Genomic DNA, 16,889 nt, shown 5'->3' on the forward strand with positions numbered 1-16,889 from the left:
TTGGCAGACGCCCCTCAGACCACGAGAGGTTGATCAGATCAACTAGGCGCTCGCTGCCGCTATCCCCAGCGTGTGACAGGAGTGAATATGTGATTCCGTCCAGTCCAGGCGCAGAGTCTCCCCTGTGGTGCAGTGCTTTTAGGACCTCCCCGCTGGTGATGGGACAATCAGCTGGGTCTGGCCTATCACAGGCAGCCTGAACTGCCGTGGCACGAGCGGTGCATAGCTGAGCCTGCAGGATCTGGACGGATTGCGGGAGATTCCTTGAAGCAGAGCGATCTGCGAAGTGCTGAGCGAGGCGGCTGGCCTCTGCGGCAGGATCAGGATGCGAGGGCGGCCGAGGAGGACGTGGATCGGAGATGGACCTGATTCTCCTCCACATCTCCCTGAGTGTGGAGTGAGCATCTAGGGTACGACACCATCCAATCCACGCCTCCTCCTTGAGGCGGCGTTTCTCTGTGGTGACGTGTCGCGTGACAGCCACCAGGTACCGACGGTGTGGCGATGTGCGACGCCGTCGGTACTGCCTACGTGCCGCATTTAGCCGCCGGTTCAATTCCTTGACCCTGTCGCAGTAAATCCAGCCGTCCCGATAGCACCTCGCGGATCGACTCTGCAGGGGGATAGCAAGAGAGGCAGCCTTTGAAAAAATACTCGCCACCTGTTCTGCTCGGCTCTCGAGGTCTGAGGCGGGAGGAGATGCAGCAAAGGCCCCAGCTAAGGCCTGTGCAAAAGCCGCCCAGTCGGCCCTACGGAAGTCCCACCGCAAAGGAGGGGGCGGCGTCGGTGGGAGTGGAGCAGTTGGCAAAGTGACCTCTAGGGCAAAATGATCACTGGCGAGGTGTCGGTGCAGCGACCATGTTGCCGAGCCCGCAAGGGGGAGGACACAAACGCCAAGTCCAGGCGCCCCGTCATTGTGTGTGGCCTCGGTGGTGTCGTTTAGTAGGGAAACATCACCCACCTCCTCCAGTATTAAAGAGATGTGTCGTCCTGCATCGTTGGGCCGAAGAGGCGAAGAGAGCAGGGCGTGGTGGGCATTGAAGTCGCCCCCAATGTACACAGCTCCCCTGGCAGCTTGGGAGAAAAGTTCCCCCAACTCCAGGGTGCTCCTCTGGCTCCGGTATACATTGTACACCGTCAGGGGCGACGTCGCCAGATGGAGAACCACGCCCTGAACCTCCACATCAGGTCCACAGAAAGGAGGGCTCACAATCCGTGCACGCGATGTGGTCCCGGACCAGAACGGCACATCCCCGTGTAACGCCACGAATATACGGGAGGAGATGGGTGATGTATCCCGAGAGATGGAAAGTGGAATTGCCTGAGAGCAAGGTCTCCTGCAGGAGAATGACATCAGGGCGGTCCTTGGCGGCCGCTTCCTGCAAAAGGGGGAGCTTGCTCCGTGCTCCCAAGCAATTCCACTGGAGGAGCCTGAGAGAGCGGTCTACTGGCCGTCCGGCGACAGTTGCGGGCGGTCGTTCTCCTGCAGCAGTGGTGAGGCCCTCTCCATCACTTTGGACCCTGATGGTGTTAGGGTTTTCCCCAAATGATGACGCTGACGAGGCAGCTGTGTGGTGGAAGACAGAGCATTGGGAGGTCGTGGCTTGACCCTCTTGGACGGGCGAGCTGTCCTGTGCAGTGTGGGGACGGGGTCGCCCTGCCGAACGAGCTGGGCGGCGAGGGGACAGAGGAGCACCTAGGCTCGCCATCTTCCTCTCTATTGCCCGGTCCACCAGGCGATTGGCAGCTTCGGCAAGAGGCTCGGTTGGGAGAGGGATGTCGAGGGTTGACGCTATTGTCTTCGCAAGGGTCAGCGCCAGCTCCGTGGGCAAAGGTCCTGAGCTCCTCCGTTGTGAATGAGATCACCGGAGGAGCAGGAGCGGTTGGTGGACTGGGTGTGGAGCCTGGCACTGGTGGCGGAACAGTCAGTGGCTGGCAGGTCTCTACAGGTGGAAGTGCTGGCGAGACAGGTGGCTGCTGGCGGTGGACTTCTGCTGTGGTCTGGACCACAGTCAGAGCTGAGGGCAATGGAGGGAACTCCTGGTCGCTGAGAGGTGGTAGGCGCTGGATGAGAGGGCGGCGCTGTTGGCCCCAGATGAAAGTGCCAGGGGAGCTGGAGTAGCGCTGGCGGCCTGGTTCTCCTGCACAAACGCTACCTGCCTCTCCCGACCCTGGTTCACTCGGTGAACCCTCGCGGGGCAGCTGGGGTGCCAGGCGTGGTGTCGCCCGGAGCAGTTGGGGCACTTGGCCGCAACCGGTTTTTCTCCTTGTACCGCTGGAGGCACTCGGCCGTGTCGTGGCCGCCACTGCACATGCCGCAGATGACGGGGCGGTTGCAGTTGGCACGGTGGTGCCCGTAGCGCTGGCAGCGGTAGCAACGGAGAGGCTCCGGGGTGAAGGGGCGAAGGTGATATGTTCCCCAGTTCCCTAGGTCGATGGACGGGATCAGAGGACCCCGCAGGGTAACAACGACCTGACGAGTCTCTTCCCGGGTCCGCGTTTTCTGGCAGCGGGTCGCCTCCTCGACCTGAGGGTGGTGAAGGAGGATCTCCAAAGGCATTCTCAAGGGGTAGCCCATGACAACTGCCTTCGTCGACTGTTGGCCGGGCGTCAGCTCGACTAGTTTCACAGGGCAGGCCTCGTCCTGCATAGCTGATCTCAAGAGGTCGTAGGCTCCCTCGTCCTTCGGCACCAACACCGAGCTGCCATCTCGACCTATCAGGTTGGAGCAGCGTAGCCCTGGCAGGTGACGCTCTAGTGCAGCCACGGCGTCGTAGCTCGTCGCATGGCCGTCCTGTACCGGCACACGGAAAGCTGGAAATGCAGAGCGGGGAGGCGGACGCACAGCTACGGACACGGAGGGACGGGCAGCAGAGGGATCCCTGAGGGGAGGCCCAGTGCGTACTGCCGGAGAAGGGCCGTTTCCCTGGCGAGCACGCCTCGATCCCTTCCGTACCACGGGGGTGAAACCCTCATCTAGATGCAGAGTGGGATCTGCAGAGGGGGAGAGCTGAGTCGCAGCAGGAGCCTCCGAAGTGCCCCTGGTGGAAGAGAGATGGTGGAGCAGGTGCAACCTCCTCCATAGCCTCATGTCGGCGGGCTGCCTTAGCCGAGCGGGTAGAGTCACCTCGCGAGCGAGGTACCACTCCCGGAAATTTAGGTGTGGAGGGGTTTGCACAAGCTGCCTCGTGAGCTGATGAGCGAGAGCTCGAGTCCGAGCAGTGACGCTCTCTCTTCGTGCCTGTGGCAGGGCACGGGATGGAGGGCCTCGAATGAGGAAGCGGGAGGCGGGAATGCCCGTGGGGCCTAGGGATGCTGGATCCCTTCATGGTGCTCACCGGAGCAGGCCAAAAAACTCAGTCAAAACACACACACCCACGCACATACACCTCACACACACAACCACTCAAAAATCACAAGCAAACAAAATACAGAAAAAGAGGCCAGGTCCCTACAGTGACGGGCAACCTATGCTCCCCGCCCTCTAAAGGGCGATGGGAGGCCCCGCCACTGCCCCTTTCGGGTCTTCCCTACTCTAACAGAGCCGCCCTCACCGCCTCCTATAACCAGGCCCTAATGGCCCCCCTTCATGGAAGTGCCCTAACGGCACCCCTTCAGGGTTCGGCGTCGTACTACGGTGAGGTACACTAACGGCAGGCCAAAAAAAAAAAAAAAAAAAAAAAAAAAAAAAAAACACCCACACACTCAGTCACAAACACACACACACTCCCACTCACACCCAGGCAATCTGAGACTAAGTCACAGAAAAAACCTGGAAAGCAAAAGAAAAGCTTCCTCAGTGCCAGAGACTAAGTCTAAACTGGCAAAAAACGAGGCAAAACAGGCGAAAATCGTCAAGAGTGAATGAAACAGTGTTCACACCTCGAGCGAAATCGGCCAGACCTCCTCACCCGACAGAGTCAGAGCTAGGAGTGCCCCCCGGCCCGTTTGTTTGTGTTTGTGGGATATTCGTCCCAGTTTCCTGGGACACGGGCAAACAGAGAGCCCGTCAGAGGTGCGCACTACTTGCGCGAACTTGCTTTAGCGAGGTGGAGGGTAATCCCTGACCATACTAAGTAATATATTTAATGGAGCATGGGCAACAATGCCAGCAGCGTCCCTAAAGACATCACCAGATCGGGCTAGGGCCGAGTCGAGCCCAGACCTGAGCCTGGTGGTGGCTGGGCAGTCCAGAAGATAATGAAGAAGGGGCTCCTCACAGCTGGCCAAGCAATGTTCACACGGGTCTGGCTCCATACCCACAATTTGCTTGTAGCAAGGAAACCCAAGACGCAATCTTCGAAGTCGGACTACAATAAAGTTAGGAAGTCCTTGGGGGGGCAACAGGAGGGAATACGACGTGGCAGTAGCATACCATTTTGCAGAGCAAGAGCCCTCCGTGACCCAGAGCCGATGGTCCTCTAGGGTCAGTCTTCCTATGGTGGCAGTGAGAGTGCGGATGAGGTGCGAGGGACTAGGGCGTAGTGGGAATGTGATGTCTGGGAGATCGCAAGCTGAGCGCGCAGCGTCATCAGCACGCTCGTTGCCACTAATTCCCACATGTCCCGGGAGCCAGTGAAGGTTAATCGTTGCGCCCCTACGGACAAGAAGTGATGCAAATGTATGAATCGCTGTTAGGAGAAAGACGTTGTCATGCAGCGATAAGGATCGTAATCTCTGAATGGAGGAAAGAGAGTCTGTGTGGATTACGACTCGATTGTGACGATGGTGGTGAGCATGGCGCAATGCACCCAGGATGGCCGCAAGTTCCGCCTGGAAAGCGGATACACCTGAAGAGAGTCGCCAAGCTTCCACTAGTTGCCCAGAGACAAAGGCCGCTCCAGCTGCGCCATTAGGGGGAAACAGAGCCATCAGTGTAGTAGATGGCTGAGTCTGGTGAGGCCAGAGCTGCCACCCTACTGAGACCCTCCTGGCGAAGGAGTGCTGGAATCAAGGAGCGGGGTTTAGCCTCCGATGGACCAAAAATATTAAAAAGGGGAGGATCCCATGGCGGTGGATCAACGTATCCAGGAAAGGGAGAGTCGGGATCTTGACAGAGGCTCGCAGCAGCTCCCAAACCATGGATGGCAGCGGCCGTGGTGCGGGCCCAGTCACGCTGAGGGGCCGGCTCGGGTGGGCGGCAGAGAAGGCGTTTTAGGAGGGCAGAGACAGGCAGGTGAGGCAGGCACTGGATCAGCTTCAGGGTGACTACTGCCGCTCGCAACACAATGCGATGGGCCAGAGACGGCAGCCCACCCTCCATACGCAGATTGACCAGTCGGGTCCAGCGTGGAGCACCCAGCATAATGCGGAGGGCATCATTCTGGATGACCTCCAGAGATCTAGCGACTGGCGGAGCAAGGCCCGTCAAGCAGATGGCGCTGTAGTCCACCAAGGATCGGACTGCGTGTATATAAAAAGTCCGTAGGACGGAATATGATGCCCCCAAACTCCGCCTGGACAGATAGCGGAGAGCAGCCATGCGGGTGGATGCACGCTCCCTCAGGTACCGAACATGGCAGGCAAAGTTGAGACCCGTGTCAAGCCAGACCCCCAAGTACCGATGTGCAGTGACCATGGAGAGCTGATGGCCACCGAGTAGCAGTGGAAAGTCTGGGGGGCGGAGTCCAAATGGCAGGCACTTGGTCTTCAGGATGTTAATTTTTAGGCCTAACTCGGCACACTTGGCATGGAGCCGAGAAAGGGCCAAGTCTGCCTGTCGAAAACAATCCCGTCTAGTAAAAATGAGGGCAAGATCGTCTGCATAACAGAGGAGGGTGACGCCAGGCCCATAATCGATGGTTAAGAGCCCCTCCATAAGGATATTAAACAGGAGGGGGCTTAGTACGCTCCCCTGGGGCGTGCCATTAAAATGTGTGCAAAAGTGTGAGAGGTGCCCCTGGAATCTGACCCCTGCAGAGCGATCCACAAAGAAGTCCCTGATCCAGGATAAAGCCTGCCTCCCACACCCCTGTCTGCAAGGGCAGCCAAAATAACCGTAGGGCTGGCAAGTTCAAAAGCCTTTTCCAGGTCGAGGAAGACGGCCATCCCCTTTCCCCTCTCAGTTCCCCAAGGAAAGACGCGAGGCAGTGAGTGGCACTCCTACCATGGTGGTATGCGAAGATCCTTGGGTGCAGTGGTCCCAGCCGCCAAGCGAGACGAGCCCGCACAACCCTCTCAGCCGTTTTAGCGATACAGCTAAGGAGGGAGATGGGGCGCATGGCGGTAGGATCATGAGGCTTGGGAATCGGGTGAATAACAGCCGCCTTCCACGACCTTGGCAGACGCCCCTCAGACCACGAGAGGTTGATCAGATCAACTAGGCGCTCGCTGCCGCTATCCCCAGCGTGTGACAGGAGTGAATATGTGATTCCGTCCAGTCCAGGCGCAGAGTCTCCCTGTGGTGCAGTGCTTTTAGGACCTCCCCGCTGGTGATGGGACAATCAGCTGGGTCTGGCCTATCACAGGCAGCCTGAACTGCCGTGGCACGAGCGGTGCATAGCTGAGCCTGCAGGATCTGGACGGATTGCGGGAGATTCCTTGAAGCAGAGCGATCTGCGAAGTGCTGAGCGAGGCGGCTGGCCTCTGCGGCAGGATCAGGATGCGAGGGCGGCCGAGGAGGACGTGGATCGGAGATGGACCTGATTCTCCTCCACATCTCCCTGAGTGTGGAGTGAGCATCTAGGGTACGACACCATCCAATCCACGCCTCCTCCTTGAGGCGGCGTTTCTCTGTGGTGACGTGTCGCGTGACAGCCACCAGGTACCGACGGTGTGGCGATGTGCGACGCCGTCGGTACTGCCTACGTGCCGCATTTAGCCGCCGGTTCAATTCCTTGACCCTGTCGCAGTAAATCCAGCCGTCCCGATAGCACCTCGCGGATCGACTCTGCAGGGGGATAGCAAGAGAGGCAGCCTTTGAAAAAATACTCGCCACCTGTTCTGCTCGGCTCTCGAGGTCTGAGGCGGGAGGAGATGCAGCAAAGGCCCCAGCTAAGGCCTGTGCAAAAGCCGCCCAGTCGGCCCTACGGAAGTCCCACCGCAAAGGAGGGGGCGGCGTCGGTGGGAGTGGAGCAGTTGGCAAAGTGACCTCTAGGGCAAAATGATCACTGGCGAGGTGTCGGTGCAGCGACCATGTTGCCGAGCCCGCAAGGGGGGAGGACACAAACGCCAAGTCCAGGCGCCCCCCGTCAATGTGTGTGGCCTCGGTGGTGTCGTTTAGTAGGGAAACATCACCCACCTCCTCCAGTATTAAAGAGATGTGTCGTCCTGCATCGTTGGGCCGAAGAGGCGAAGAGAGCAGGGCGTGGTGGGCATTGAAGTCGCCCCCAATGTACACAGCTCCCCTGGCAGCTTGGGAGAAAAGTTCCCCCAACTCCAGGGTGCTCCTCTGGCTCCGGTATACATTGTACACCGTCAGGGGCGACGTCGCCAGATGGAGAACCACGCCCTGAACCTCCACATCAGGTCCACAGAAAGGAGGGGGCTCACAATCCGTGCACGCGATGTGGTCCCGGACCAGAACGGCACATCCCCGTGTAACGCCACGAATATACGGGAGGAGATGGGTGATGTATCCCGAGAGATGGAAAGTGGAATTGCCTGAGAGCAAGGTCTCCTGCAGGAGAATGACATCAGGGCGGTCCTTGGCGGCCGCTTCCTGCAAAAGGGTAGCTTGCTCCGTGCTCCCAAGCAATTCCACTGGAGGAGCCTGAGAGAGCGGTCTACTGGCCGTCCGGCGACAGTTGCGGGCGGTCGTTCTCCTGCAGCAGTGGTGAGGCCCTCTCCATCACTTTGGACCCTGATGGTGTTAGGGTTTTCCCCAAATGATGACGCTGACGAGGCAGCTGTGTGGTGGAAGACAGAGCATTGGGAGGTCGTGGCTTGACCCTCTTGGACGGGCGAGCTGTCCTGTGCAGTGTGGGACGGGGTCGCCCTGCCGAACGAGCTGGGCGGCGAGGGGACAGAGGAGCACCTAGGCTCGCCATCTTCCTCTCTATTGCCCGGTCCACCAGGCGATTGGCAGCTTCGGCAAGAGGCTCGGTTGGGAGAGGGATGTCGAGGGTTGACGCTATTGTCTTCGCAAGGGTCAGCGCCAGCTCCGTGGCAAAGGTCCTGAGCTCCTCCGTTGTGAATGAGATCACCGGAGGAGCAGGAGCGGTTGGTGGACTGGGTGTGGAGCCTGGCACTGGTGGCGGAACAGTCAGTGGCTGGCAGGTCTCTACAGGTGGAAGTGCTGGCGAGACAGGTGGCTGCTGGCGGTGGACTTCTGCTGTGGTCTGGACCACAGTCAGAGCTGAGGGCAATGGAGGGAACTCCTGGTCGCTGAGAGGTGGTAGGCGCTGGATGAGAGGGCGGCGCTGTTGGCCCCAGATGAAAGTGCCAGGGGGAGCTGGAGTAGCGCTGGCGGCCTGGTTCTCCTGCACAAACGCTACCTGCCTCTCCCGACCCTGGTTCACTCGGTGAACCCTCGCGGGGCAGCTGGGGTGCCAGGCGTGGTGTCGCCCGGAGCAGTTGGGGCACTTGGCCGCAACCGGTTTTTTCTCCTTGTACCGCTGGAGGCACTCGGCCGTGTCGTGGCCGCCACTGCACATGCCGCAGATGACGGGGCGGTTGCAGTTGGCACGGTGGTGCCCGTAGCGCTGGCAGCGGTAGCAACGGAGAGGCTCCGGGGTGAAGGGGCGAAGGTGATATGTTCCCCAGTTCCCTAGGTCGATGGACGGGATCAGAGGACCCCGCAGGGTAACAACGACCTGACGAGTCTCTTCCCGGGTCCGCGTTTTCTGGCAGCGGGTCGCCTCCTCGACCTGAGGGTGGTGAAGGAGGATCTCCAAAGGCATTCTCAAGGGGTAGCCCATGACAACTGCCTTCGTCGACTGTTGGCCGGGCGTCAGCTCGACTAGTTTCACAGGGCAGGCCTCGTCCTGCATAGCTGATCTCAAGAGGTCGTAGGCTCCCTCGTCCTTCGGCACCAACACCGAGCTGCCATCTCGACCTATCAGGTTGGAGCAGCGTAGCCCTGGCAGGTGACGCTCTAGTGCAGCCACGGCGTCGTAGCTCGTCGCATGGCCGTCCTGTACCGGCACACGGAAAGCTGGAAATGCAGAGCGGGGAGGCGGACGCACAGCTACGGACACGGAGGGACGGGCAGCAGAGGGATCCCTGAGGGGAGGCCCAGTGCGTACTGCCGGAGAAGGGCCGCTTTCCCTGGCGAGCACGCCTCGATCCCTTCCGTACCACGGGGTGAAACCCTCTTCTAGATGCAGAGTGGGATCTGCAGAGGGGAGAGCTGAGTCGCAGCAGGAGCCTCCGAAGTGCCCCTGGTGGAAGAGAGAGATGGTGGAGCAGGTGCAACCTCCTCCATAGCCTCATGTCGGCGGGCTGCCTTAGCCGAGCGGGTAGAGTCACCTCGCGAGCGAGGTACCACTCCCGGAAATTTAGGTGTGGAGGGGTTTGCACAAGCTGCCTCGTGAGCTGATGAGCGAGAGCTCGAGTCCGAGCAGTGACGCTCTCTCTTCGTGCCTGTGGCAGGGCACGGGATGGAGGGCCTCGAATGAGGAAGCGGGAGGCGGGAATGCCCGTGGGGCCTAGGGATGCTGGATCCCTTCATGGTGCTCACCGGAGCAGGCCAAAAACTCAGTCAAAACACACACACCCACGCACATACACCTCACACACACAACCACTCAAAAATCACAAGCAAACAAAATACAGAAAAAGAGGCCAGGTCCCTACAGTGACGGGCAACCTATGCTCCCCGCCCTCTAAAGGGCGATGGGAGGCCCCGCCACTGCCCCTTTCGGGTCTTCCCTACTCTAACAGAGCCGCCCTCACCGCCTCCTATAACCAGGCCCTAATGGCCCCTTCATGGAAGTGCCCCTACCGGCCCCCCTTCTGGGTGCGGCGTCGTACTACGGTGAGGTACACTAACGGCAGGCCAAAAAAAAAAAAAAAAAAAAAAAACACACCCACACACTCAGTCACAAACACACACACACTCCCACTCACACCCAGGCAATCTGAGACTAAGTCACAGAAAAAACCTGTAAAGCAAAAGAAAAGCTTCCTCAGTGCCAGAGACTAAGTCTAAACTGGCAAAAAACGAGGCAAAACAGGCGAAAATCGTCAAGAGTGAATGAAACAGTGTTCACACCTCGAGAGAAAACGGCCAGACCTCCTCACCCGACAGAGTCTGAGCTAGGAGTCCCCCGGCCCGCGCGACCTTCCCTTAAATACCCGTCTTCCCGATCCGACCCCATCCCACCCGCGAATGGGAAGGAGGCAGAAGCCGGGCTGCGATCGGGCAGAAATCACATATAAGGATTTCAGCAAGCGCGGCCCCCACACACACACCACAAAGCCCGCCAGGAGACAGGACGTGTGTGCTAGGCAATCCCTAGGTCCTGTTCTCCCCACTTACTATTTTTTAACAAGCCCATACACCACTGACCGGGCTAATGTAAGGCCCGGCCTGCACTATATGTGCAGGGAATCTTTCAACGAACGAACCAACGAACGCGGCCCCATCACAAAATCGAAGAATTTGATAACGAAACGTACAACACCTTAAAAAACATCACTGAGGAAAGGAACCTCATCTTACACAAATGGTTCCCAAGCAGCCTTAAAACCATAGCAGAAAACCCAGACCCTGCCCCCATCTACTAAAACTCCCACCAGAACTACAATCCCAGCCCGACCTAACTCCCGCTAGCGAGTCCTGCATCTCACAACGACCCACATCCCATACACTCCCTATGAAACTCTACGGGAACGAAATGAACTCAAACAAATTACCCAAACAGTACCCGCATCTACCAACAAACACTGACAAGTGTCCACATAAGACTGCAATACTGTTACTAGTCGCCAACAAACCACCCGACATCACCCACAAAAAACAACGGAACATTTAGCTAGCTAGCTAGTTATACAAACAAGCAAATAAAACAAAATTAACAAATACAGCAAATAAAAACACAAATAAAATTATTAAACAAATAAACAATCAAATGAATAAATAAATAAACAAAGAAACTATTAACCTAACGAACCACTAAAAAAAAAAAAAAAAAAAAAAAAAAAGCAAGGTGGCCAGCCCACCATCTTTCCACTCCTCCTTCCTTCCTCCTTTCCCACTTTCCCTTCCCCTCCACACAACCTTCCTTCCCCCCCTTCCTATAAAAAAAAAAAAAAAAAAAAAAAAAAAAAAAAAAAAAGCCCCCATCACTTGGTGACGACGCCCAGCCAAAAGCACGCGTGTCTCGACCGCTCGCTCGCTCAGCTCTCACTCTGTGACTCCCTGCCTTATCAGCTGCTAACGACTTTGTCGGCATGTGCTACCCGCCCACTTATCACCTCATTTCATAACTTCACCCATTCATCACCTCATAATAAATTTACTCATCATTCCTCCTACCTCTTTTCCTGTCTTCTTCTAATTTCTCTTTTATTACTAACCCCTGCTCTTTTGTGAATTCGGAGATACTTCCGGGACCCCCCCACTACCTTGTTGGGGCCACGGCCATAACAGTAGTCGGGGGTCCAGGAGATATAGCCGTGCACCTGAGAGACTCGGCCTTTTGTTCTCCTACTTCCTTCCAATCTTGCTGGTGATAGATTGGTTAGGACCTCGGTCCTAACAATCTGGAACCACCCTGCTCTCACAACAAGTTTAGTGATCAGGGTAACGGCGCCAACACCTCATCCTGCACACCCATTGCACCCCGGGATCTGTGCAAAAGTGTGGTGATTGGTTTCTTCCCCCTCTTTTATTAACGTCATGCGCTACACTCTCCCCCTCCCTCCCCCTTGATTAATGATGGCTTTCTCAGTTAAGTTTAAATGTACCCTCCCCTCCCTGCCTTCAGACCCTGGTCAGACCTTTTTTTGCATCACGGAAACTCCCTTTGTCAACCTTTTTTCTAGTGCAAAAGACAAAGTCATTAAGATCACCTTGGCCTCTCAGGCTCATCTTGATTCATACCTCTCCCCCAGTAACCTGCCCAAATACTCCCAGGCTGGATATGAGCTGATCTCAACTCCTGAGCTAAAAGCTGCCTGTACAATAATTGCCCGTAATGTTACCAAATATGTTCTTAGACACACCGATGATGACCTCATGACTGAACTGTCCCTGAAAAACGACATTCACGCCACCCACATTGTTCGCTTTGACAATTCAAATAACATCAAGATTCTCTGTGCTTCACCTCATGAGGTACAGAAACTTCATTCACACGGTGTCAAAGCGTTCAATACAATCATCCCACCCAGCAACCTTAGACTCGAACAGTGGTTTGATCTTGCTCAATGCTTTAGATGTTATCAATATGGGCATCCAACTCGTTCATGCAAAAAAACTCAAATATGCTCAAAGTGCTCTGCCCAAGGACATTTTCATACAAACTGCACTAACACTACTACTAAATGTATTAACTGTGGCGAAGGACACATTGCAATCGCCGGAAACTGCCCTATTAGAAAAAATCTACTAAAGGACGTAAGGGCTAACAGCCAGCCTGCACAGCATATCAACACGCCTCAATCATACACAGCACCCCAACAAACTTCATCCACCATGTCATATGCCCAAGCCACTCAGAACTCACAGCCCCAAACTCATGCACCCACCACTCATCCAACACCCACCAACACCCCCCCCAGTCCATCTTCCATTTCACCCTTCCCCCCCAACGTTACCGCAGTTGTCATGTCCGCCCTAGCCCAAGCCCTGTATTCTGATGTGCCCTTTGCATCCCTTATCAATGATGCTCTAGCCGCCAACAATATGTCCACCATTGTCATCCCCCCTTCATGGCACACAGCCAAGAAATCACCCCACATCTTCACCCCCCCTTCACAGCAAACTGGCAACACCTCAGTCCCTCCTACCTCACCCCCTCCCATCCCCTCCACCTCTCATTCGTCATCTCCCTGCACTTCCAACCCACCCACCACACCCACTCACCCTAAACCTCATCCCACTCCTACATCCTCAAAACAACTCCCATCTTCCCCCCCTCGCCATCCCTCCTCCTGCTGATTCACGTCATCCTAACCAAACCACCCAGCCCCCAACCCCATCTCCCTCCACCAGCACAACCCCTAACCAACCTAACCCCATGCCCCCTCCACCTACCCCAACCACCCCCCTCACCTGCGATCGAGATCGCAGTGTCTCTTGCAAACGCAAGGCGGCTGACTCTCCCGAATCCCCCTCCTCCCTCCCCCCTTCAGTTCACACACATCAATCACGCTCCAGAAAACGCAGTGCCCCCTCTCCCAAAAAGAGAACCCCATCCTTCTCCCCTGCCTCACCCACAAATACCACATACATAGCCCATTCAGATTCAGTTCAACACGATCACCATCATGCTTAAAATCATCCAGTTTAACATTAGACACTATTACGCAAACAGGCACCTACTTACTCAACTCATTCACGAACACGACCCAGACATAATATTACTCAACAGCACTTGCACCAACAACACCAGAAAAATCAAACACTATGGCTACACTACACTTCAAACCGACGAGGGTCCACACGACGGAGTTGCTATCATGATTAAAGGCACAATTAAACACGACTTCATCACAACATGGACACACAGACATTTCCTTGCAGTTAAAACACACACTACTCTTGGCCCCCTCATAGTCTCCACTACATACACCAGACCCAACACTGGCATCCCCTTCACAGACATAAACAGACTCTTCAACAACACTGCACCAACACTATTCATTTCAGACCTAAATGCACAACACGGGACATTCCAACACAACACAACCAACAATCATGGAAGACAAATGTTCACCATATACCAACACAAAAGATTAAATTTCCTAGGACCTGATTTTCTCACAACATTTACACCTAGGGGATCAGGTAAGCCAGATCTCATCTTCACCAACAGATCATTTAACATTTTTCATCATCACATCACCCCCGGCCCCATGTCTGGGTCTGATCATATCCCCATCATAATGTCCATCTCCACCAACCCGATCCTGATCCCCAGTACACCACACTATGACTACCTACATGCAGACTGGGATGCCTTTACACAAACCCTTTCAGAACAAGAATACACCACTGACTATGAGGGAAAACACCACACTGACATAGAAGAACAATGTAAATATCTACACACCTGCATACTTAACACTGCCAACATTACCATACCTACAACCACACACATACCTATACACACATTCATACCATCCATACGAACACAACGACTCCTAGTGTGTTACCGTCGTCGGTTTGAACTAAACAAAAACAACTTAGGCCAAGTACGGTTCGACCTATCACATCTTCGGACACATGTAATCAATAGCCTTGAATCCGACCACAATGCACACTGGCGACGCCTCATACAAACTGCACAACAACACAGGAAAACTAAACCCTGGGAATTCTGGAAACACATTCGACGACTCAAGGGCTGTAACTTACCTAGAGTAAGAAAATTAATTGTTAACAACAGAGAAATCACAGATCCCAGGGAAATCACAAACACATTTAAAAACGCATGGCAACAAGTATACCACCCTAACCCTCCTCATCCTGCCGCAACACGTCACATAAGACATATAGAACAACACCTTCACACTATCCACGAACATATCACACCAGACGCAAACATACACATAAATAATCTAGACATACATAACCCCCTCACTGCTCCCATACTAATCGAAGAAGTCAAGTCTATGCTCGCTAGAACTCCAAAGAAGGCGCCGGGTGCCACAGGCATCGGACATCACATACTCAAACACCTCCCAGACACATTCATAAATGCACTTACACACTTATACAACGCTGCCTTGGCATCCGGCTACTTTCCGGACTCGTTTAAGACCGCGACAGCTACTCTAATCCCTAAAAAAGACAAGACAACAACAGACCCTTTAAACTTCAGGCCCATTAGTTTACTAGAAGTGTTAGGAAAAACTTTCGAACGAATCATCAACATTAGATTACGGCAATACTTAGAAGACGAAAACCTTCTTTCCCCCAGACAGTTTGGTTTCAGACCTAGACGATCCACACAGGACGCCCTAAACATCATCACCAATTACTTACATATCAACCAAAACATCCGCAATGCATACAAGACAGCCCTTATTACTCGTGACGTAAAACGTGCATTTGACTCTGTTTGGCACGCAGGCCTGAAGTACAAAATCTGCGAACAATTCAACTTTCCTTCACTCATTAAAAAACTACTTTGCAATTTTCTAGACAACCGCACAATGCGCATTAAATTTAAAAATAATTACTCAGACTTTTTCCAGCTTCACGCAGGTGTACCTCAGGGCTCCGTCCTTGCACCCACCCTCTACACACTGTACACAAATGACATCCCCACCCCACTACATGACGATTCACTCACCATTCAATACGCAGACGACATTACTCAACTTGTACGATCAACGACAATTGACGGAATTACGAACAAAGCGAGCGTAGAGCTGGATCGAATTGCACGATGGGAGCAGAAGTGGCGGATTCAAGCGCATCCCTTGAAATGCACAGTAACATATTTTCGTATTAAATCAGCCAACCCCCGCCCACTTTTTCTAAATTCGCGTGACCCCGATCGCGTTCCCATTCCCATTAGGAATACTTGCACCGTACTTGGTCTTACATACGATAAAAACTTCAAATTTCATCATCACATACGAGGCAAGGCAGGCGTGGCTGGCACTGCACTCACACAAATATACCGGTTTCGTAGTGCAACACCTTCAACTAAATTTCATTTGTATAAAGCACTGATCAGACCACTGCTCACGTATTCACCATTAAGCCTATCTCTTTCGGCCAAAAGCAACATTCTAAATTTACAGAAAGTTCAAAATAAAGCCATACGTTGGGCACTGAGCATACGGTGGGATGATTTTATCACCAACATACACTCTCATGAACGCGCCAACATTCCACCCATCAACACTTACCTTCACCACCTACAACAAAAACAAATCACCAAACTCACCGACGTTCACACTGACTTCATCGACTTTTTCACCCGGATCACACCCCCCACACGACCTCTAGCCAACCTCTTCCACCCTGACGCAAGACCTCCACCAACCCCATTGTTTACTTAATTACCAATAGTTTATTTATTATTGATCCTTTCATTAATTAGTAATTCACACCAGCAACTCATTAAACTTAAACCACCCCTACACCCACTATCAAATCACGGCAGCCACGCATTCACACGCCATCCTCATATCCAGCACCCCAGACCCCGACCTTGACCACCCCATCAAGATAACCACCTTCCTCCACCCCTCCCCTTTCCTTAATCCCCTACCCAAGCCCCCTAGGGCTACAACACCTTACCCCAACACCCCTATCCTACCATCCTATCCCAGGCTCCGGAGCCGGAAAAATCAGATGAACCTGAGAGGCAGCCAATAAGCCAATGCTTGGCAGAGAAAGCCGTAGCGACTCACTCCTCCCTCCCTTAATTAACAACACTGTGCACGTGCGAGACCCCACCCCCCCTCCCCAACACCAAACACACGCACGTTGGGTTAAGCCCCGACTCTTTCTCTTAGTCTAAATTCTTCCTCTCCTACTATAAAAAAAAAAAAAAAAAAAAAAAAAAAAAAAAACATGCACATTACACAATGCAACCAGGAACCTGATCTCTCAGTAAGGCCGGGAGAAAAAACTAAGGCCTAGTTCCTGCCACCACGTGTTGTCGTCGTCCTGGTTGCATTACACTCATCACACATATACACAATCATTCTTTACCTTCCTTCCTTTCCCCCCCTTTTCTATACGTCATTGTATTGTATTGTATTGCGGCCCCCATGTCGACTCAGTCTCTCGCTCGCTCCCGCACCGTGCACATACCGTCTGA

The sequence above is a fragment of the Coenobita brevimanus genome, chromosome 51 (genome assembly GCF_032717465.1).
Source record: "Coenobita brevimanus isolate Jiangsu-jjx chromosome 51, ASM3271746v2, whole genome shotgun sequence".
NCBI classification, from domain to species: domain Eukaryota; kingdom Metazoa; phylum Arthropoda; class Malacostraca; order Decapoda; family Coenobitidae; genus Coenobita; species Coenobita brevimanus.